Genomic DNA, 21,790 nt, shown 5'->3' with positions numbered 1-21,790 from the left:
GGGGTCTTGTAGAGTTGTCCATCACCCTTCTCCTCAACTAGTATAGACAGCCTGTGTCTGTTGGTTGTTGACTTGAGACTTCAACATGGCAGGATACCTACAACTTCCTGAGCTTCCTTGTGCATCTTATGTTTACTTAATCCTCTGAACCTCGTGAGGGAATTCAGAATCCCCATGGTTGGTATGAGCAATATAGTCACAAACTGATTCTGAAAGAGAAATTTCTTAGTGGGCAGGAAAGTAGCATCCTGTGCAACCATAAGAAGACCCATTCTCCTGTATTAATGAGTACGACTTCCCTGAGCACTGTGTGCTAGGCTCTGTGCTAGGTGCTGGGGATGTGAGTGAGCAAAACTAGTCCAAGTCTCTATGATAATAACGCTAGTTTTCTGGAGGAGGCTTATTGGGTAAGAAATTACACGGTTCAGTTCAGTCGCTCAGTCGTGTCCAACTCTGTGACCCCATGGACTGCAGCGCACCAGGCCACACATACAAGTGTTTGTCAGATTACGGTGGTGTTAGGTGCTATCAGAGAAAAGTTGCACAAATAATGATTGACTCCTATTGATGTGGGGTGCTAAAGACGATTACAGGGTGATTGGTTCATCTTGTAGTGGTACTTACCCCAGGTCCTTACACACACCCAGGTGACAAAGTTTCAATGTCATTTCGTGGTTCTGGACTTTTTGCAAAGGGGAAGGTTCAGATCATGGGTCTAGATGAAATGGCGTTTGAGGTTTCAATAAGGAAAGAACCTGGGAACAAGGGGTAGAATCTTCTACGATGAGCTGATGCCTCTAGATGATTGGCTTAGCTCCGGGGACTGGAGAAACACGGAGCATGGATTGTGACTGACATGTGGTCTCATCAGACTCATGCAAGGAGCCTGAGAAAATCTGTGAAGTCTGTTCAGGGGATCCCAGTAAAGCATACTCTTGACTGAGGAGCTGACATATAGCTGGGATGGGTATCCTCTCATACCTGGCTTGCAGCTTTCACATGGACATTTAAGGGGTTGGCGGGTGGTGCAACTTTCCAGGAGTCACACCAGGCCCCTCAAGATCTGTGGGCTGATAGATTGTTACAGCCTTCTCACCTGTCACAGCTTCTCACTCATTGACTGTTAGGAATGGAAAGGGGTGAGGTGATTCAAGTGAATGGTTCTCATCCCTGGAACTGGAATCACTCTGAAGTGTATAAAAATAGAGAAACCCAGGGCGTAGACTTACTGGGACAGATTTAGGATGATGTCAAGAGATAAGGATTGGGAATCTGTATATTTTTATATGTTCAGAGTAAATGCCAAGTAAGGGGAGTCTGTGAGCAAGCATGAGCCAGTCAGAAAGGGCCTCTGGTGGCTCAGATGGTAAGGAATTTGCCTGCAATGCAGGAGACCTTGATTTGATCCATGGGTGTGAAGATCCCCTGGAGAAGGGAATAGAAACCCACTCCAGTATTCTTACCTGGGGAATTCCATGGACAGAGGAGCCTGTTGGGCTACAGTCCATTGGGTTGCAAAGAGTTGGGCATGGCTGAGTGACTAACACATTATTCTTTTCATTAATTTTAAATAGTTATCATTACTGGAATATTAGAAAATCACGATTTAAATCTTTGCATTAATGTATGATTCCCAGAACCAGATCAGAATACTTCTAAGACTATTCCTCTTTGGGAAACTAAATGCCTCCTCCTAATCCTGAGGATGAATTTGTAGTTAAGGTGCTCACTATTTCTGTGGGGAAAGTGTGTGTGAGTGTGTGTTTGTGAAAGCATGCTCATAGAATGTTTTCGGCAGTTGTTTCCAAAGAGTAGGTGAGGTGAGCCTGGCGTTTCAGATGTCCTTTGACATGGCCCCGTGTGGGTTCTCTCAGTTGCATGTGGATTGCACGGATGAGAGGCAGAGCAGCATGTAGGTGAGCTGCTTTCTTCAATGTTAAAGGCTCTTGTCTGTATTTGCTCAGTCGTGTCCGACTCTTTGCAGCCCCGTGGCCTATAGCCCATGGTAGTCCACCAGGCTCCTTTGTCCATGGACATTTTCAGGAAGAATACTGGAGCAGCTTTCCATTTCCTTCTGCAGGGATCTTCCCTACCCAGAGCTCAAACCCATGTGTCTGTGTCTCTGGCATTGGCAGGTGTATTCTCTACCACTGGCTCCACCTGGGAAGCCCCTTAAAGGCGATTATTGTTGACCTAAAAAGGACACTGTTTGCCACCATAACTATTGTAAAAGGCGTTCATTGATTCCATCAGCAAGTAACAAATAGTTAGCCCAGGCCACGTGCCAGATAACTATTTCTGTTCTAGGGATTCAGAGAGAATTAGGGCCTGGACATTAGTCATATGGGACCACCAAGGTTTTGAGTTTAGTTGGGGAAGTATATTTAGGCGAAAAGGCTGTTGTTCCACTGCAATGTGGTTAGGTTTATACTGAATTCTCTAGCCCCATCGCTTACACAGTGTTCACTGACTGCAAAGATCACACTGAGAGTAAACGGGACCTAGCACTAGGAGGTCCAATACCTCTTTCAAGTCCTCTGCTCCCCATGAACACTTTGGGGAATTATTCATTCTCCACTAGTAACCCAGTCTCTATGGCTCCTGTAGAGCAGGGCTGAGAGCTTCTAATTCAGCCACACATATGCTGTTTCCATAGTTAAATGATCAGAGTGACTAATTCATCAAAAGTAAGTTTCTAAAGCCTAATGTAATAGTATCTATGAGCTGATACACACTTCCTTTAAAAGTGATATATTTTTTCTATTAAAAAATACCAGAAATAATCTGGGAAGGCTTTAAAAGTCATTCAGTTTATTCCCATTTATTCCATTGCTATGCATGAGGAATACGCGGAGAGTTTTACATAGGTGATTTTAAGTTACAACAATTTTGTGAGACTTTTATTATCTCCAGATGGGGAAATAGAAGCATAGATAGCTGAACTAGTTTTCCAAAAAGACAAAGAGAAAATAACAGAATTAGGCTTCATGTTTAAGTGTGTCTAATTCTAAAGTCCACAGTTTAAAAAAGAAAACTTCTCTACGCTGTCTATTTTGATTATAGACACATATGTGTGTAGTATTGGAAGCTGTCATTCATCATCTGAATTTTAGGACCACTTGGAGAATATCTGATCTTGAGTGTAAAATATAAATCCTGTCTATAAAGATTTTGATTTGCCTTCAGACATATAGCAAGCATCTACTGAGCAAGTATTGGACATTGTGTGTACACACACGCACACATGCACACACACGCGGACACAGCCATCAAAAGAGCAGCTGTGCAGCCAGAGACACAAAAGGCAGGGTACGATTCTTTTATTGCAGAAACATCACCCAGATTATCAGGCATGCCCTCTGTTGGACTTTGCAGATTATCCGGATTTCTTGTTAATCTTATTGGTCATGCTTTCCATGTTCCTGGTACAAACTGTGTATAATGTTCTACATTTTGTGGAAAACAAAGGATGAGATACACAGACACACACACACACATGTAATGAGTTTTCCCCCGTGATTTTTGCACATACAGACTTTCTGTAAGTTTACTTAAAAATTCATAAACATGGTTGCCTTGAGTTGGAACGTAAGTGCCAAAGGTGGGAAAGAGAATAACTATGCATTACATTCTCTTTTATCATATTTAAACCTTTTAATCACAGTATGGATTCCTTATTCAAAGTAATAAACTGTTAAACATACAAACACACACACATGGAAATGGACTGTGCTCCTGTGTCCATCTTACCTTCTGATGCTTCTATGTTGGTTCCCGTGAGTGAGTGGTTGATTCTGAGTGTGATTTTCTCTGAGAGCATTTATGATACGGTTGGAGGCTGTTTATGATTTAGTGGAGAGAAGCAGATTGATGGAAGCCCGTTGAAGCTGGGGAGGATGGAAATGCTCCAGAGGAAAATTCCTCCATCCTCAGTCAGGAAAGGCCTGGGAGTGATGCGTCAGTAATTGTAGTAAATCAGTTAAGAAATAAACTGGACTCTTCATCTTGACACCTGACTGGAGTGGGAGTATCTAGGGGTATTAGGAGATTTGAACTGAATTTAGAGAATTTTTTTTTTTTTGAAGATAAGATGACTGTACACACCAGACTGACCCATGGCCACATAACTGAGATGCAGACTTTAAGAGGACTCGCTGACTTTGTTCAGTACTTGCATGCAGTGGGACAGATGAGTTGTCATTTGGCTGGTCTCATCTCACTTAACCTTTCAACAATCACGTCAAGGAATATCCCATTTTACCTGTGCAGAAATTAAGACCCCAGAGTTAGAGGTTGGTCAATTGGCCCAAGATGTCACAGATGATATGCTGAGGTCACAATATGGCACCAAGGACTCCGATTCCAAACCCTGGGCTCTACCTAACACTGCCTGGAAGAAAAGAAGCCACAAGAAACTGGCAGATAAGTATTCTAAGGTAGTGGCTGTCAGACACTGGCTACATCAGAATCTCCTGCATAGCTTTTTAAAGCACTTATTGCTACCCCCATGTTAGGGAAGTAAAATAGATAGTCTTGTTTAGGCTTCAGAGACAAAGCAACACAGGCCTCTGGCCTTGCTTCTAACCTGCCTGGACACTGCCCTGACTGTGAGTGACCGGGAGTGACTGCCTGCTGTGAGTGCAAGACTTGCAGCACCACAGATAAGATAGGAGATGAATCTTGAGATTGTTGAGCCCCTGGAGCGGGGCTGGCCAACCAAGCCCCAGGCTTGACAACATTCCAAGTTGTACAAGACAAAGAGCATTAACATGAACCCAGGCTTGCAATTTGCTCACAGATTGATGATATCAGTTTGGGTCCTGGGATTATAAGCAGGAACCCCTGAACTACAGTTTTGGAAGTCTCACGCACTGAGGAGACTCGCTGCCTGGGACCTTTTCCCAGTTGGTACTCCAAATACGCTGTGACACGGGACTTCCCAGCTCTGTTTAAGTCTGAATGTTGAACCCAATTTGGTGATGTATCCTCTGCTGTTTCTATTTCTGCCTTCTTTTAATGTTAGTATATTGAAATTAAGCTCTATAATTCTCTAATAATTATTTGTATTATTTATTTGCATAAAATGTGTGGCTTATCTTGTTAACAAAGTGTTTGAACCTGAGACAAAAAGGAGAACTTTCCGGCAAAACATTAATTGGTGCTGTGAGCAGGACTTGTGAAACAAAATGCCACTCTAATAATAATAAGATAGAGATTAAGATTGATGAAGTTTTTTTTATTCCCAGATGGGAAGATTCACCTTATTGCTCATTAGCTAACACATGGGACAGATTCACTGGATTGTGTGAGAATTGGAACTTTACATTAAAGTGGGCCAAACCTTTAAAAGTTATTGAATGTTTGTGGGTCACACTGACTGAGAAAGGATAAGAATGTGCCGTGCTGGATAAGAGGCTTGATCCTCCTTTCTGCCTCCTGTAAGGTACGTGAAGCTAACTTAAAATTGTCTAGAGAGAAGTTACAATTGGAAAATGAATTATGTGATCTGTGAGGATGGTTGTCCATGTTACCATGCCAAAATTATATTTAACTGATCAATCTTCATTTTCCTTTAGATCAGCTCTCCCTTGAGCCAGTCCACAGCCCTAACTCTCCTTTCTCTCTCCTTTCTTTGTCCACTTGCTATCTTGCTGCTGCCTTATCTGCCCCCCTTCTTCCTCTGTTTCCTTCTGTATCAGCTAATTGCTTTCTAGCTTCCTCTATTTCTCAGAGGAGAGGGGGAACCTAGCTTCCCCAACTCCTTCCCGCACTCTAGCAAGTTTCTTTTCTGCCCCTGTTGTCAGAGACAATGTGAACACCATTTGATCTATATTTTGGCTATAAAAGATGACACTTTTGGACACAGGATGGCCATGATATTCTTTAGATTCTGGAGCAAACTGATTGAAATGAAATTGTTTTTTTTTACTTTGAAACTGCAAAACCAGTGCTTTTTGCATATGCAATGAAAGACAGCTAGCTGATCTGATCTGATCTGAGCTTGTTAAAAAGCCTACCTAGAAAAAAGCTTCCAGTTACCTTTGCCTGGGCTGTCCAGATGGTGCTAGTGGTAGATAAACTGACTGCCAATGCAGGAAATGCATTGAACCCATGTTCAATCCCTGGGTCAGGAAGATCCCCTGGAGGAGAGCATGGCGGCCCACTCCAGTATTCTTGCCTGGAGAATCCCATGGACAGAGGAGCCTGGTGGGCTGCATTTCATAAGGTTGCAAAGACTTGGAGATGACTGAAGTGACTCAGCACAGCAAGCGACCTTTGTCACGTCCTTGAAATGCACAGCCCAATTTGTCTGTCCTCAGTTCAGTTCAGTTCAGTCGCTCAGTCGTGTCCGACTCTTTGCAACCCCATGAATCGCAGCATGCCAGGCCGCCCTGTCCATCACCAAGTCCCGGAGTTCACCCAGACTCAGGTCCATCGAGTCAGTGATGCCATCCAGCCATCTCATCCTCTGTCGTCCCCTTTTCGTCCTGCCCCCAATCCCTCCCAGCATCAGAGTCCTTTCCAATGAGTCAACTCTTCGCATGAGGTGGCCAAAGTACTGGAGTTTCAGCTTTAGCATCATTCCTTCCAAAGAAATCCCAGGGCTGATCTCCTTCAGAATGGCCTGGTTGGATCTGTCCTCAGCCTTGTCCAAATTAGAATTTCAAGTCATGGGGGGAAACAAAAAGAGAGAGACATTTTAAATCTCAAGGGGAAAACTATGAGATCTCTGTCTGGATTTATGTATTATGTCTCAGTGTACATCTTTGCTTTTGGGTCACATTGCTGAAGTTGGTTTGTAAATGAGCTCTAATTCAATTGACTTAAACAAAAGTAAGTGCTTACAAATTAAACAATTAGAAGAGAAGTTAACCTAAATGCATTTCAGGTTCACGTGAACTAGAGATATCTGTTTGCGAATCTAATTAAGACATGTCTTGAGTCATCAATATTGTGTAATACTTTCATTGTGCCTAGGCTTAATGTAAACTAACTTTGTCAACAAGGAAAGTAACTCGAGTGAAGAAACTTTAAAAATATAAATGAGACAAGAGCTTTTAGATAAACTCTATTAAGAATAATTCGAGTTTAGGAATGTCTGTCTAAATAGTCTCTCCAGATTGGGGTAATTTGGATTTCTAGGGTTGTGCTAAACTAAGTGATGAAAGTTTATTGAATAGCTAGGTCATTTCCAAATAAATAAGATTTTGAAACATTAATTACTGAACACTAACCTCCCCTTGGGGATTCCCAGGTGGCACTAGCGGTAAAGAACCTGCCTGACAGTGCAGGAGGAGCAGGAATATTAGGGTCAGGAAGATCCCCTGGAGGAGGAAATGGCAACCTACTCCAATATTCTTGCCTGGGAAATCCCATGGACAGAGGAGCCTGGCGGGCTACAGTCCATGAGGTCTCCAAGAGTCAGACATGACTGAAGCAACTTAGCGTGCATGATGCTATAACTTCCTCTTACAGAGAAACTAAAGAGATTTTGGACAATTAATGAATATGTTTGGTGCCATCCTGAGATGTTCTCTCTAAGAAAGCAAATGTTTTTAGAAATTATCACTGGTATTTATGTTCACTAATCTATAGAATGCTAATATAAAGGACAGTTCATGATTGCTTAAGGAAAAGAGAATGTGTTTTTAGTTAAAAAGTATGAGAAATATAATTACATTTTATTAAGAAAAAAGAAAGTAGGTCTGACTTACAGGTGGCTGTTTCTAAATGAGCAAAGTGATTAAAAAAACAAAACTAGAGAGAGACAGGTTTTATGGCAAGTAGACCCCAAGAAGAGGTTAGTGCATAATACAAATTTTCTTGAGATGTTGAACTGCCTTTGATAATGGGTTTTAAGTTTCTTTATGCCTAAAGTGATCTGTTCTATGTTTACTTTGAAATCTTTTGTTAACTTTGGCTAAGTGAATAACTGTTGTTGCATAGTGACCTAAATGATCCTATCTCACTAAGTATTATAAAACCTTTTGATGTTTTGGCAAAACTTCCTAAAATTAAATTCTAATGAAGTTCTTTTGACCTCTAGCTCACTTTGGGGTACTTCAGAGGATCCTTGAGACTTCTCAAAGAGAGATATTAAACTACATGGGTTCATTTGACATGTTAAATTACATGGGAAGTATTGTTTAAGGAGTGATAAATCTTCTCAGGTTAAACCCTGTGGTTGGTGTTACTATGGATATGCTAAAAAATATGTGGAATTCATAAACACCTGATGTATCCTGATAAAATGTTGTCAGTTATAATTCCATTTATCATAGTAAAGTGTTGCATGTCAGAGTAGTGACCAGGTTGCTTTGTCAATTGCAATATAATGAGATTTTAAAAATGCCTTCTGTGGTTTTACTCTCATACCTTTGAAAGAACACTATTACTTTTTTAAGATTTATGAAGAAATCTTTCAAAGATTAACCAGATAAACAAATTTTGTTACTCACAGTGAGCTGGTACCAGACTGGAATTTGGTTTGCTCTCTCTGTTAAGAGAACAAACTTTTCTTAGAATGCAGCTTTTGAGCAATAGGTTGTGAATTTCTCCTCCTTGAAGTGATTTATGTTTGTTAAAATCTTCTGTTACTTTAGTAAAGTAAATGTGCAGTATTGCACAATGATCTATGAAGATTTTGGTACATGTAGCTAAAGGTCATTCTGCTTCTACAAAGTTAACCCCTCACTGCCAGATTGTTGCTATCCTGATGTCCTTAAAACATGGCAATAGTCTGTTCCTAAACTGGGGAATTTAAAATGGGTAAGAGGTAGCTATGAATCAGTCAGGGCTATGGGAAATCCAAGATGGCCGCTTGGCTTTTCCCAGCTCCCTGACAAACCTCAGTTTTATTTGATGGGATAAAGCCTTCCCTGGCTGCAAGGTTAATGCTCTCACAAGGAAAAATGTTTATGTTTCACTAAACATTAAATTCTAGTTTTGTTACTCACTTCTGAAATGGTTCCTTGTTAAGTGTTATTGTTAAAATTTTAGTTCAGTTATTAAAAGACACGCTAATTTTGTTTCTAAAGTTTATATCAATAGTCAATCTCTGGATAAAGATCAGATGTTCCGTGATGTACAACCAAGAGATTAATACCTGGCTGTAATCATTTAACTAAGTCAGATGATCTGGGGTATACTGGGCTATACCTAAGGAAAGTTCTTGACTTAAATTCTTGCTTGTGACCTTACTGATAACTGCGATCTATATCATTGTCTATGTCACCTGTTGCAGAAAATTGTTATCTCTTACATTACCAAGTATGTGACTGAGCCACTGATAAAATATGAGATCAATGATTATAATAATGTAACTCCAGGTACGGGAAGAAGCAACAAGAGGGAATCGTTTCCTGGCCCAAGAGGCTAGTAAGACAGGAATGGTCCAGAGACGTTTTCTATTCATAGGGCCTGGTCCTTTAATAGCACACTGAGTGGCCTGTCGATGGAATCTTCGCTAGACCTGGGAATGAGCCTTTCCAGCATCATGGGACCCGATGGCCATGAAATGCCCCCAAAACATGATCAAATCTATGGCTATGAAGGGGCCCTGCTCCCTGGAGCCTGGCACTTGCAGACTGCCACTGCAAAGATTAAATAATGGCTACTACGCTGCTGAACTTCAGCACCCCCTTAAAGGAATTCAGGGTCATATCAGAAATTAGGCACTCACTCTGTGCTCTGGGAAAAATGGGCAAAACAGGCCTTCAGATAGATGTTTTCAGGTAAAGATTTTTTTGTTTTTCCTTTTTTCTGAACCCAAACTCTTGCATCTTCTCATACCTAGAGAAACAGTAACATCCTGGGCCAAAGTCTGGTCCTGGTTTCCTGGCTAGCTTTTATTCTAGGCACCTTGACAGCTCTTCTACTTGTATGCCGCTTTAACCCTCTTGTTAAGTTTGTTCTTTGAGAATGAAGCAAATGGATCTCCACGTGATCATACAAGAATATCACCTGGCCAACACCCAAGACAGCTTCACCTGCCCTACCATTGGCCAGTAGAAACACAAAGTCATAGACTCTTGCAGCGGTGGTTAAATTATCTAGGCTTTGATAACTGTGCCCATTTACTGACAGACTGTGACAAGCCTGTGAAAGGACCAACTTCTCGAGTTTGAGAACCCCACTTATTGGAGCACTTCATCAATTACTATGAATGGACTGTTTTCCCTAAAACCTACAATATGTTCTACATTGGTGTTTATAGAAATTAAAAAGACTGCTCATGTTATTTTGTCTTCTTCCTATGCTCTTTGGCCTAAACAATCCTGGGGCTAACTGTGAGGGAAATTAAATAAATGGTCTTGCTTAGGCTTCAGAGACAAAGAAAGCAGGCCTCTGACCTTGCTTCTAACCTGCCTGGACACTGCCCTGACTGTGAGTGACCAGGAATGACTGCCTGCCGTGAGTGCAAAACTTGCAGCACCGTAGATAAGATGGGAGATGAATGTGGAGATGGTTGAGCCCCTGGAGGGGCCTGGCCAACCAAGTCCCAGGCTTGACAACATTCCGAGTTGTACAAGACAAAACAAACAGCATTACCATGAACCCAGGCTTGCAGTTTGCTCACACATTGGTGATGGTATCTATTTGTATCCTGGGATTAATAGTGGAACTCTGAACTGCAATCTTTGAGGTCTCACACACAGACCAGACATGCTGCCTGGGACCTTTTCCCAAATGGGACTCCAGATGTGCTGTGACTTGGGACTTCCCAGCGCCATTTAATTCGGCATGTTGACTCCAATTTGGTGATTATCTTCTGCTGTTTCTATTTCTCTTTTAATATTAGTATATTGAAAGTAAGCTCTATAATTCTCTAATAAATATTTGGAATATTTATTTGTATAAAACGAGTGGTTTATTTTGTTAACAAATCCTTTGAACCAGAAACGAAAGTGAAAACTTTTGGCAAAACACCCTACCACCATGGTTTGGATTCAGTAGGTTTGGGCTGGCCTGGGAATTCGCATTTCTAACAAGTTCTCCAGAGATACTGATGCTCCTGTCAGGGCCTCCACTTTGAGAACTAGTACCATAAAGTAAAGAGATTAGAATAGGGGCTCTTAAGCTTTTTTGGCATTTTTAGGATCAAATATGGGAACATGACATTTACATGCTCTTTGTATTTCTTATATGTGTGTTTTATTATTTTGGACTTTAATGAAATACATTTTGGAAGCATCCACTATCTCATGTATTTTAAGAAGGAAAATGGAAATGACTTTGTGTCTGCAGGCAAATCAGAGAGTCAAGAGGGGTCAGGCACCTCAAGGTGTGGCATTCAGAAGTAGCCAGAGGACTCCCCAGAGGAAAGCCCCAATCACTAGGCAGGACTCTTCTGGCCACAAGTGACAAAACTGTAACTTAAATCATTTAAAATTGTCTTTGGCTTTGTATACCCGAGACTCACTCTACACAGTTGTCTCAGAACCAAGTTTCTGATTATGTTGTCCAGTAATGAAACCATTTACCACAGATTGGGACTTGAACCCATGTCCTGGGACTTGAAGCCAGCCAAAACCCAGTTTGGGATACGAACCCACGTGGCTGGAACTCAAATCCAGCCAAAACCCATGATACTTGGTTTCTGGACCTAATGAAACTCAGGTTCTTGATGTCTCATCACAGAAAGAATTCAGTGAGAGACAAAGTGATAGGTAAGAAGTGAATTTATTCAGATTCAGAGAGAAGGACACTCCACAGACAGAATGGTTTTTATAGGCTGGGTAATTTCACATGCTAATGAGTGGGAGGATTATTCCAACTGTTTTTGGGAAGGGGCGGAGATTTGGGCCAGCACCCACTCCTTGGTCTTTTAACGCTGCCTTGGAACTGTCAGGGCACCTTGGGTGTGTCATTTCACTTGCTGATTGAGGATCAAGGTCTTGGTCTTGCCATCTTGGTCCAATTTAATTCTCGTTTGTTGATGTTGTGCCCTTGGGGTATGTCGTTCTTGGGGTGTATCTTGAGAAGTTGTGCCCTGCCACTTTCCCTTCTGTTACAGTAACATTTTTGGAGTTAGATGCTCATGGCATTGCTTTAGAAGCTCAACAATATCAGATCTGATGTCTTTTATTTTTCACTCATGGCTCATTTACTCTTTTTTTTTTTTTTTCTCCCTCATTTAATCAAAGTGGCTGCTGAGACCCCAGTCATCACATCTGTGTTCTAGTATGAAAGAAGGTAGAAAGTGGAAAAGGTATGGTCTGTCTCATTGATTGTTCATATCCTTCTCTAAGGCTTTAACTGTGTCATATGATGATATCTACAGAAAGAGAAGTGGACAGAGTGAGTAGTTTACTTAGGTACATTGCCTCCCTACACAAAATGAAGATTTTGTAGTCAAAGGAAAAGGAGTGATTGACCATTAGGAAGGCACTTAATCCTACACAGCAAATTGGACAAACTGGAGAATATATTGCCTTTATGAGAAAAGCAAGAATAGAGTACCTTCAAGAAGGCTGTATGAGTCAGCTTTGTCTTCATAACAAGTCACTTGAAAATCGAGTGACTTTTAGTTTAAATTCAGACAAATCTTTACTTGATGAATCTGTGGATTGGTGACTTGGGCTGGGTTCATCTGGGAAACTCATCTCTGCTCCATGTGGTGTCACCTGGGCGTAGTGTTACTGCTGTGACCTTAGCTAGATGGCTGGGGTGTCTGGGACACCTGGGCTTTTCTTTTACCTTCCATCATGGCGTGACTGGGACCAAATGGTTTATGATGATCTTTCTCATGTCTGGCAACTGTTGCTGACTATTGGCTGGGTCATCTATCTCCAGCAGGCTGGAAGACCAAGTTCTGAAAGCAGCAAGAGAAAGTGTAGGTCCCATTGTGCAAGTGCTTTCCAAGCCTGTGCTTGCATTGCGTTTGCTGATGTCCTATGGCCAAAGCAAGTCACTTGGCCAAGACCCAACCAAGTTAATGTGGACGGGGACTGTGCAAGGCTGTGTGTCCCAGGAGGCGTGGCTTATTGGGGCCCATTATGTATCAATCCACCAAATACACCCGAGACCAAGGACCAGAATGTCTTCTTACCATGTCTTTGCCTTTCTCTGCAGGTCACCTTCATTCCTTTACACAAAGCACTTGTCCATATCTGGAACCCAGGGATCCCTTCTTCAGCTTCCCACCCAAAGGGAACAGATGTTTCCTCTTTAACTGTATTCTGAAAATCACTGGGAAGAACTTTGGCCTGCTGTGGGTCAGATGCAAACCCCAGGGTTAAGCAATTGAGATATGATCACTGGTGGTTCCCAACAGAGCCTCATATTTGGCCAGAGGTTGCAGAAGGGGCAATTTTCAGAGACATCATTCTAAAAGTGAATTGAGATCCCTCCTGGAATAATGGAGATATACTGACCAGAAAAGACAAATAGATGTGCAGTGTTGGGAGGAACCACTGAACAGAAGACCTCACAGACTCTATTTTTTGGATAGTTTCTTTTAATATTTGTTTTGTTAGTTGATTGGGAGAGTCTGGATTTATAATAAGAACTTAAGCTAATTGAAAAATCAATTTCTATTATTCTCCAAAACATTAACTTATTAAACCAATCTACATGTTTTCCTTATTTTCTTTGAAAAAATGCAGATGAACATCCACCGCTGGCCCCCGTAGGAAGCTTTCCTGGCAAATATACAACAGAGATTACATTAGTTGTCACTCACCTCTCTTTGCAATTATGTTGGGAAAACAACACAGAAAGCAAAAGAAAGGCTTGGGTCCTTTAACTGGTACATTGGTCACATCAATGAGGATCTATTTTTCCCCTCCAATCATGTAAGGAGTTTAAGAGCATGCTACCGAGGTTCCAGATCGGGATCTGTGAACATACAGGACTTCTGGCAAAGTGAAAATGCTGGGATCACCTCTCCAGCAGGGTGTCTGATGGAGGCATTCCTGATGAGTGTCACCAAGGAAGAGTCCCAAGCATGAGTGGAGTGTACGGGCGCCCTCTTGCTTTTCAACTGGATTGAGGGACGGTTAAGAGAGGCAACCACTGGAAGTGTTGGAGAGCAGAGGGATGCTGGCCTTTGGGGAATGCTCCCCAGTTTCCACAAATAGTAGAGATTCCTGAAAGGCTTTGAGAGAGGCTCTGCTGGTAGCCATGGCGATGCTGGGTTTCTCGCATCCCCGCTGCCAGAGAATGAGTTTGTTCCCAGTTCCCAGGGGCCTTAGCTGGTGCAGCCGTGGCTTCTTTCAGAAACCTTGTAGACAGAACTGCTCAGAAGCACTTCATTAATTGGTGGAACTTGCTGCTCACTGTGTCGATGCCCTGCGGCGTTTCACAGGCGCCCCCTTCTGCCCAGCAAACCTTTGCCTGTAATTGTGGTGTCACCACTGGTAGTTAACACGCTCTGGTTCGCCTTCAAGGGGGTGTTCAGTTCTCCTTTGGATTCTTTGCTGGCACTTAGGGTCTGTTTATCAGCAGGACTGCTGAGAAGTCTCTGGGCTGTGACTTTGAATATGAAAACAGTCTGGCTTCACATATACCCAGTTCAAAATTCATGTTCCCTTCTGCCTGTATTCGTTAGTCCTGTGGTCTCCACTACCCACTGGCCTATGTGTGGATTTCTTTGAGTTTCTCCTGTCAGAGTTTTGCTTGATTTCTTGAATCTGTAGGTTTAAGTATTTTACTAAAGACTTGGGGATTTTTAAAGCCATTATTTCCCCCAGTATTTTTAGCACCATCCTCCTCCTCCTCTAATTTTGGGACTCAAGGGACCTTAATTTTAGGATTTTTGCCTTTTATTTTTGCCTCACAGGTCCCTGTGACTTGGTTAATTTTTATTCAGTCTCCTTTCTCTTTGTTGTTTAGAGTGGATGAGTTCTCTTGATCTATTTTCAGGTTCACTGTTTTCTCTGTCATCTCAGTGTCCATCTAGTGTGTATATGTCTATATGTACACATATGTAGATATGGTGGTTACACCTTACCTTTCTAAAATTTCCATTCCAGTCTTTATTTCTCTGCTGAGATTTCCTGTATTTCCAGTCATTGTGAGAATATTCCCTACTGCTTGCTGTGGCATTTTAAAAAGTCTTTGCAGAAAATGATGAGATCAGTGTGTTACTTTGCTCAGTTTGCCCTGACAGAGCGCTGTAGACTGGGTGCTTTAAACAACAGAAATTAGTTTTCTCGAAGTTCTGGTGCTGGGCGTCCAAGGTTAAGGCACTACCAGCAGGTTTGGTGTCTCCCTGCCTTACAGACAGCTGCTTTCCTGCTGTGTCTCATGTGGGCTTTCACATGGTACGTGGGCAGCCCTGGTGTCTCTGTGTGTGTGATTTTTTTCTTCTTATAAGGACACTGAGTAGATTGAATTAGAGCCAACCCCAATGGCTTATCTTGACTTAATCTCCTTTTAAGGACTCTGTCTCCAAATGTAGTCACACCAGAGGTACTGGTGGTTGGGGCTTCAGTGCCTGAATTTGGGGGCCACACACTGCAGGTCATAACCCCTGTCATCTTGAGGTCGCTGTCTGTTGCTGGTCTTTTCTTAGTGGATGGAGGACTTCCTGGATCTTCATATGCTGAGTAATCTTGAATTGAACAATATCCTGCGCATTTCACATGTTACATTGGGAGACTCTTGACCTCACTTCAGATCAGATCAGATCAGATCAGTCGCTCAGTCGTGTCCGACTCTTTGCGACCCCATGAATCGCAGTGTGCCAGGCCTCCCTGTCCATCACCAACTCCCTGAGTACACTCAGACTCACGCCCATCGAGTCAGTGATGCCATCCAGCCATCTCATCCTCTGTCGTCCCCTTCTCCTCTTGCCCTCGATCCCTCCCAGCATCAGAGTCTTTTCCAATGAGTCAACTGTTCGCATGAGGTGGCCAAAGTACTGGAGTTTCAGCTTTAGCATCATTCCTTCCAAAGAAATCCCAGGGCTGATCTTCAGAATGGACTGGTTGGATCTCCTTGCAGTCCAAGGGACTCTCAAGCGTCTTCTCCAACACCACGGTTGAAAAGCATCAATTCTTCGTCACTCAGCCTTCTTCACAGTCCAACTCTCACATCCATACATGACCACAGGAAAAACCATAGCCTTGACCAGACGGACCTTTGTTGGCAAAGTAATGTCTCTGCTTTTGAATATGCTATCTAGGTTGGTCATAACTTTCCTTCCAAGGAGTAAGCGTCTTTTAATTTCATGGCTGCAGTCACCATCTGCCGTGATTTTGGAGCCCAGAAAAATTATGTCTGACACTGTTTCCGCTGTTTCCCCGTCTATTTCCCATGAAGTGATGGGACCAGATGCCATGATCTTTGTTTTCTGAATGTTGAGCTTTAAGCCAACTTTTTCACTCTCCACTTTCACTTTCATCAAGTGGCTTTTTAGTTCCTCTTCACTTTCTGCCTTAAGGGTGGTGTCATCTGCATATCGGAGGTTATTGATATTTCTTCCGGCAATCTTGATTCCAGCTTGTGCTTCTTCCAGTCCAGCGTTTCTCATGATGTACTCTGCATATAAGTTAAATAAACAGGGTTACAATATACAGCCTTGACATACTCTTTTTCCTATTTGGAACCAGTCTGTTGTTCCGTGTCCAGTTCTAACTGTTGCTTCCTGACCTGCATGCAAATTTCTCAAGAGGCAGATCAGGTGGTCTGGTATTCCCATCTCTTTCAGAATTTTCCACAGTTTATTGTGATCCACACAGTCAAAGGCTTTGGCATAGTCAATAAAGCAGAAATAGATAAATCCTGTCAAAACATAAATATTCGTGTTTATCAGGCAAGTGACCTGGTTAGGTTCAGGCTACAAGTTCCAATCTGACAATTAGGATAGTGAAGAACAGAAAGAAGCAAGCTGTGAGTGCTTGAGTCTCTTTAATGGGAAGAATAGAGGTCTGGGAAAAAACATAAATTGTGTTATTCCTTGGTGACCATGTGGTGTCACTGTTGGCATGAGACAGCTTAGTGCAGTCATTTCCAATATAGGGTGTGTACATTCTAGGGATGTGCAAGGTTGTCCCTTAAGGTGCCTGAAGAAAACGTTTTGTTGTTGTTTAGGTGCTGTCATGTCTGACTCTCTGTGACCCTGGGCACTGTAGGCTGCCAGGCTCCTCTGTTCGTGGGATTTCCCAGGCAAGAACGCTGGAGTGGGTTACCGTTTTCTTCTCCAGGGGCTCTTGCCCACAAGGGATTGAAGTAGTGTCTCCTGCATTGGCACACGGATTATTTTTACCACTGAGGCACCAGGTTTTAGAACTCCAATTTCTATTTAGTTTTTAATCTTGAGAAAATAGAAATACACCAAACTTTGCTAGTATTGAATATATGATCGATACTGGCTCTGTCACTCAGTCACGAGAGTGGGTGATTCTGTGTCAATGGTTTGCAAGGAAAGTGTGAGCTCTGTGACTCAGAGTTATTGATGGCCTCCTTATTCTGAACATACAGTGATATGTTCTAGTTTACATGTTCTTGGTCAAATGGATTTATACACTGCATTACTGATTATGATAAATGAACACTCTTAAAATGTGCAAGTGACTTAAAATATTTTCTGCAAAGAATCTACTGGTCAAGATGACCCTAACAATTTAGGTCAATACTAACAACAATGAAACAATGGAAGAAAAGCATAGCCCCTCTGGGTTTGAACTCTTTCTTGGATATATTGTGAGCTAAAAGCAATAGCTATTGGTGCTGTGTTATCTAGCACCAATTTTTTTGGACAAAATATGCCCACTTAACCAATCTTTTTGAAATAAAAGTGACATTTTTGACAATAAATGAGAAAATAATGGCTTAAAAAAAAAAAAAAAAAAAACAAGAAACCTCATGCTTTGGAGAAAGTATTTTGAAAGCATATATAAAAAAAATTTCCATCACTATGGGGCTTTTGTTCCTGATTAAGACTGATTCATTTTACCTGTAAAACTCTCATATTTCAATGTTAATAATGCTTTGAAAATGCATTTTCTAATTTCCTAAAAAACTGTCCAAATGAATACTTCAGGTAGGCTTTAAGGTCATCTGTAGAAAATATAAATACTAAATACCTTTTTTAATTTGTAAAAAAAGAGATTAACATTATAGAAGATGGAAATTCATTGATCAAATATAAGACTTATATGAAAGTGAAAGTTGCCCAATCGTGTCCAACTCTTTGTGACCCCATGGACTATACAGTCCATGGAATTCTCCAGGCCAAAATACTGGAGTGGGTAGCCTTTTCCTTCTCCAGGGCATCTTCCCAACCCAGGGATCAAACCCAGGTCTCCCGCATTGCAGGTAAATTCTTTACCAGCTGAGTCACAAGAGAAGCCCAAGAATACTGGAGTGGGTAGCCTATCCCTTCTCCAGGGGATCTTCCTGACCATGGAATCGAACTGGGGTCTCCTGCATTGCAAGCAGATTCTTTACGAACTGAGCTGTCAGAGAAGCCCCAAGACTTGTATATGGATATACTTTTCCATAAGGACCTGTGTTTCTTTGTGATGTATATTTTTCAATTAGACAGCTATTAAAAACCAAAAGAGATTTAGAACCAAGCCATCAAACCACTGTTTCACAAAGTTTTATACCCAGGCTTTAAAAAGCAGTGGTACATGTTCAATTATACTTTCTTGCTAAAGTTTTAGGTAAGACAGGAAAGTTTATATCATTAATCAGTACACTAAAATAAAATTTATTTAGCTCATATTTCTCATTTTCTTTAAAGTTTATTTTTGTATATTTTCTTATAGACACAATCACAGTTAATTTTGGTGTTTTATGCACTTTCTTGTGTACCAGGTACTGTTACAAATGCTCTACTTCTATTAATTAGCTTAACTCTCACAGCACCTAATATATATATATACTATTGTCCCCATTTAAAGAATTAGGAAGCTGAAGAACAGATAGGATAAGAAACTGGCATAGGAACAACTAGCTAATATGTGACAGACTCATGATTTATTAGTATAGTAATGCATATATTGAATTTATACATGAACTATTACATTTTAAGACCAACAAACAGACCAATAGACGTATAGGATTAAAATTTAGAGACTATTTGTTTAATGTTAATAGGCATGGTGGTGACAAAAGACTGTGTTCACAGGAAATTCAATCCAACATCATTATGGTATATTTAGCATTTATAAAACATATGCACGGTCTTATTTAATTCCCATAGCTTCCCTTGTGGATCAACTGATAAAGAATCTGCCTGCAGTGCGGGAGACCTGGTTGCGACACCTGGGTTGGGAAGATCTCCTGGAGAAGGGAAAAGCTTCCCACTCCAGTATTCTGACCTGGAGAATTCCATGGACTGTTTAGTCCACGGGGTCGCAAAGAGTCAGACATGACTGAGTGACTTTCACTTCACTTTCAGCCTTTGAACACACTTGTGTTGATCTCAAGAGCACAAGCATATAAAATAATGTTTAATGGAGTCTGATGGACCCGGGTGTGAAGTTGAGCATTACCACTTAATCATATCTGTGACTGAAGATATTTCCTGTCTTCTTTGGATTTCATTTTGTTAATCTTCAAAGTGGGTAAGTCAATATATATCTTGGTGGGTTACTGTACAATTAAACGACACATTATAATTTAACACAGGGTAGTGGTCAAGAGTGTGGATTGAGCATCTGAACTGCCTGGGTTTGAATTCTAGCTCTTCCCACTATTACTAGCAACTTTCTTTGTTAAGTTGTATGTTTTCTCTCTACCTTAGTTTCCTTGCCTGGAAAAATGGGCTAATAATCCTGCCTCAGTTCAGTACAGTTCAGTTGCTCAGTCGTGTCCGACTTTGCGACCCCATGAATCGCAGCACACCAGGACTCCCTGTCCATCACCAACTCCCGGAGTTTACCTAAACCCATGACGATCGAGTCGGTGATGCCATCCAGCCATCTCATCCTCTGTTGTCCCCTACTCCTCCTGCCCTCAACCCTTCCCAGCATCAGGGTCTTTTCCAATGAGTCAACTCTTTGCCTGAGGTGGCCAAAGTATTGGAGTTTCAGCTTCAACATCAGTCCTTCCAATGAACACCCAGGACTGGTCTCCTTTAGAATGGACTGCATGGATCTTCTTGCAGTCCAAGGGACTCTCAAGCATCTTCTCCAACACCACAGTTCAAAAGCATCAATTCTTCAGCACTCAGCTTTCTTCACAATCCAACTCTCACATCCATACATGACCACAGGAAAAACCATAGCCTTGACTAGACAGAACTTTGTTGGCAAAGTAACATCTCTGCTTTTCAATATGCTATCTAGGTTGGTCATAACTTTCCTTCCAAGGAGTAAGCGTCTTTTAATTTCATGGCTGCAATCACCATCTGCAGTGATTTTGGAGCCCCCAGTAATAAAGTCAGCCACTGTTTCCCCATCTATTTCCCATGAAGTGGTGGGACCAGATGCCATGATCTTAGTTTTCTTAATGTTGAGCTTTAAGCCAACTATTTCGGTCTCCTCTTTCACTTTCATCAAGAAGCTTTTTAGTTCCTCTTCACTTTCTGCCATAAGGGTGGTATCGTCTGCATATGTGAGGTTATTGATATTTCTCCCAGGAATCTTGATTCCAGCTTGTGCTTCTTCCAGCCCAGCATTTCTCATGATATACTCTGCATATAAGTTAAATAAGCAGGGTGACAATATACAGCCTTGATGTACTCCTTTTCCTATTTGGAACGAGTTTGTTGTTCCATGTCCAGTTCTAACTGTTGCTTCCTGACCTGCATACTGGTTTCTCAAGAGACAGGTCAGGGGGTCTAGTATTCCCATCTCTTTCAGAATTTTCCACAGTTTATTGTGATCCACACAGTCAAAGGCTTTGGCATAGTCAATAAAGCAGAAATAGATGTTTTTCTGGAACTCTCTTTCTTTTTTGATGATCCAGTGGATGTTGGCAATTTGATCTCTGGTTCCTCTGCCTTTTCTAAAACCAGCTTGAACATCTGGAAGTTCCCGGTTCACATATTGCTGAAGCCTGGCTTGGAGAATTTTGAGCATTACTTTACTAGCCTGTGAGATGAGTGTAATTGTGCGGTAGTTTGACCATTGTTTGGCATTGCCTTTCTCTGGGATTGGAATGAAAACTGACCTTTTCCAGTCCTGTGGCCACTGCTGAGTTGTTCAAATTTGCTAGCATATTGAGTGCAACACTTTCACAGCATCATCTTTCAGGATTTGAAATAGCTCAACCGGAATGCCATCACCTCCACTAGTTTTGTTTGTAGTGATGCTTTCTAAGGCCCACTTGACTTCACATTCCAGGATGTCTGGCTCTAGGTCAGTGATCACACCATCAGTATTATCTGGGTTGTGAAGGTCTTTTTTGTACAGATCTACTGTGTATTCTTGCCACGTCTTCTTAATATCTTCTGCTTCTGTTTGGCCATTTCTGTCCTTTATCGAGCCCATCTTTGCATGAAATGTTCCCTTGGTATCTCTAAGTTTCTTGAAGAGATCTCTAGTCTTTCCCATTCTGTTGTTTTCCTCTATTTCTATGCGTTGATAACTGAGGAAGGCTTTCTTATCTCTCCTTGCTATTCTTTGGAACTCTGCATTCAAATGGAAATATCTTTCCTTTTCTCCTTTACTTTTCACTTCTCTTCTTTGCACAGCTATTTAAGGTCTCCCCAGACAGCCATTTTGCTTTTCTGCATTTCTTTTCCATGGGGATGGTCTTAATCCCTGTCTCCTGTACAATGTCATGAACCTCTGTCCATAGTTCATCAGGCACTCTATCAGATCTAGTCCCTTAAATCTTATTTCTCACTTCTATATGATCCTGTATAATCATAAGGGATTTGATTTAGGTC

The 21,790-nt window shown here is 41.6% G+C and overlaps 1 protein-coding gene and 1 long non-coding RNA gene across 42 annotated transcripts in view; one reads left to right on the top strand and one right to left on the bottom strand.

Annotated features, from left to right (window-relative positions):
• The window catches only part of LOC147359629 (uncharacterized), a 675,420-nt gene that overhangs the window by 47,186 nt on the left and 606,444 nt on the right, over nucleotides 1-21,790 (top strand). The window contains exon 4 of one of the 41 annotated variants that reach the window (XR_015141004.1): nucleotides 19,355-19,520. The exons of 39 other annotated variants lie outside the window; for them this stretch is intronic. The gene's annotated coding sequence lies outside the window, so the exon portion shown is untranslated. Of the gene's footprint in view, nucleotides 1-12,146; nucleotides 13,588-19,354; nucleotides 19,521-21,790 lie in introns of those variants that run through there. One more of the 41 variants, XM_086337319.1, reaches the window with a different exon arrangement.
• On the bottom strand, nucleotides 6,561-13,816 carry LOC147359642 (uncharacterized). The gene is made up of 2 exons (XR_015141073.1): nucleotides 13,685-13,816; nucleotides 6,561-6,646 (listed from the first exon to the last, which is right to left on the bottom strand). It is a non-coding gene; the product is annotated as an uncharacterized LOC147359642 (long non-coding RNA).

This window comes from Bos grunniens, chromosome 14, assembly GCF_055505025.1.
Source record: "Bos grunniens cultivar Pamir isolate PY7600 chromosome 14, Bosgru_T2T1.0, whole genome shotgun sequence".
Classification (NCBI taxonomy): domain Eukaryota; kingdom Metazoa; phylum Chordata; class Mammalia; order Artiodactyla; family Bovidae; genus Bos; species Bos grunniens.
This window is presented reverse-complemented; position numbering and strand designations above follow the sequence as displayed.